Here is a 2500-nt window from a genome sequence, read left to right as displayed (position 1 = left end):
AGCACGCACGAGGCGGTCGCACGCCTTCGGCTCGCCCCACCGGCAGGACGTCCCACGATACATGCCAGTTAAACACCGACGGGCGGTGAACCAACAGCGTGGGACACAAATCCAACTACGAGCTTTTTAACCGCAACAACTTTAATATACGCTATTGGAGCTGGAATTACCGCGGCTGCTGGCACCAGACTTGCCCTCCAATAGATACTCGTTAAAGGATTTAAAGTGTACTCATTCCGATTACGGGGCCTCGGATGAGTCCCGTATCGTTATTTTTCGTCACTACCTCCCCGTGCCGGGAGTGGGTAATTTGCGCGCCTGCTGCCTTCCTTGGATGTGGTAGCCGTTTCTCAGGCTCCCTCTCCGGAATCGAACCCTGATTCCCCGTTACCCGTTACAACCATGGTAGGCGCAGAACCTACCATCGACAGTTGATAAGGCAGACATTTGAAAGATGCGTCGCCGGTACGAGGACCGTGCGATCAGCCCAAAGTTATTCAGAGTCACCAAGGCAAACGGACCGGACGAGCCGACCGATTGGTTTTGATCTAATAAAAGCGTCCCTTCCATCTCTGGTCGGGACTCTGTTTGCATGTATTAGCTCTAGAATTACCACAGTTATCCAAGTAACGTGGGTACGATCTAAGGAACCATAACTGATTTAATGAGCCATTCGCGGTTTCACCTTAATGCGGCTTGTACTGAGACATGCATGGCTTAATCTTTGAGACAAGCATATGACTACTGGCAGGATCAACCAGGGAGCTGCGCCAACTAGAGCTGAGCAGCCGGCCGCCCGGGAGTGTGTCCCGGGGGCCCGCGCGAACACGCAAGCGTCCGCTCAATCATTCTGCAAACAGGAGGAGGCTGAGCTCCCCTGCACAATACACCTCGAAACCCTCTCAGGTCCCGGCGGCGCGCAGCGCCGTCCCAAGTACTTGGTCGGGTTCGAGAGAGGCGCAATCGCCCGGAGTTAGGCGAGTAGACGCTTTCGGTGCGACCACCCGTGCTCCCAACTGAGCTTGCCGCTGCCGACAGAGGCCCGGGAGCGTGCTGTCGTGGCATTGCCGGCGGGAGACAACACGCGCCACCTACGGTGACCGGCAGCTCCAACGCCAGCGCCACAGAAGGACAAAAGCCCCACTTGGGTGCCGAAGCGAACTCTCCCAGCACAGCGCACGCGCCAACACATCCGCACAGCTGCGATACAAACCACCAGCGAGAACCGCTGGGGCGACCGAGCAGCAGACGGCGTCGCGGCGCCGAGCGCCGGGCGGCGGCGCATCCTCAACGCACACAGTCCTCAATCGGACCAGCACACTGAAGATGTCCACCGCGCTTCGCACCGGGCCCGCGAGGACCTACTTTGGCCGCACGGCGCCGCGCGCAGGGTGCGCCGGCGCGCAGCTGCGACGCCTGCCGCGTCCGTCGGCCGGCGCGCCTGCCACTGGCCGCCCCCACCAGCCGGCTGTAGCGCGTGCGCCCACGCACCGCGCGGCCAGCACGCCGGGAGGCGCCCCCTCACCGGCCGGGGACGGTCCCACCCAGCCACCACCGCGTATCGCTTCACACCCAGATGCCGTTCAGTTTCATCGGCATGGTGGGTATCGCTGGAACAACCGGTTAGTACCTCAACCTATCGTCGCCATCACCGATTCACCCCTAGCGAGAACAACCGCACCACAACGGGTTACCATTTCTTCATTTGCGTAACTTCACCAGAAAACGTAGGCGTCCATCGCCATTAGCAACTTCAACGATTATTGCATGCCTGTGTCAGGTGTCACGCCACACTACGTCTGCCCACATACACGCAACAAAATGTGCACGCCTAGACAATACGTGGAAGGTGGCCCCCGTACGTATGCGATGTCCATTGCTCGAACGACTGTCAACCGGCCTCTGTAGCATGTCGCAGATATGGAACGCGGTGCACCATGCTATCACGGTGTTTGAGGAGAGACGACTAGGTCCGAATACATCAACACACAGCTCATGCTGATCGCCATCCACGGCGTCCGTTCCTCCCACACGTCTCTATGGCGTACCACACTGCAATCCAGCTCTCATAGGGAGACGACACGTAGCTGCGTGCACAATATTTGCACTGTATGGTCCGCCGTTTTTGGGCGCAGTCGTTGTACGGTCACACATGTGCCACGATGTATCATTCAGTACATAAGGACGAATGTGCAGTACAGATTGTGGTTCACGCGTACGACATCAGCGGACAGTTGACACAGGCCGCACCACAACGTAGCCTGCGTACGTCGCATGCGAAGGGCATTGAACATGCAAACTTGTCACCAACCAGCTTGCGAAGGCAGGGGGCAAGGTGGGGACGTGGGGACGTGGGGAGGGGTGGGGGGGGGGGGGGCGGCATGTACGTCCTGCTGCCATCCACATTACAGTGTACAGCAGGAGCATGTGGAAAGTCAGCAAGACTTGCAAGGTGTTTAACATGAAGCGATACACAGGGGAGCGGGCAGTGCGAGTAGCG

General features: G+C 58.8%; 1 non-coding gene across 1 annotated transcript in view; it reads right to left on the bottom strand.

Moving 5' to 3' along the window:
* Positions 1-764, bottom strand: part of LOC124733089 — a 1909-nt gene extending 1145 nt beyond the window's left edge. Inside the window, exon 1 of the ribosomal RNA XR_007008903.1 lies at positions 1-764. This exon is cut by the window's left edge and continues 1145 nt beyond it. This is a non-coding gene — a ribosomal RNA (small subunit ribosomal RNA).
* Positions 765-2500: the final 1736 nt, after the last annotated feature.

The sequence above is a fragment of the Schistocerca piceifrons genome, unplaced genomic scaffold (genome assembly GCF_021461385.2).
Source record: "Schistocerca piceifrons isolate TAMUIC-IGC-003096 unplaced genomic scaffold, iqSchPice1.1 HiC_scaffold_1379, whole genome shotgun sequence".
In the NCBI taxonomy this organism is placed as follows: Eukaryota; Metazoa; Arthropoda; class Insecta; order Orthoptera; family Acrididae; genus Schistocerca; species Schistocerca piceifrons.
Note: the sequence above shows the minus strand (reverse complement) of the source record. Positions and strands in the feature narration are given on the sequence as shown.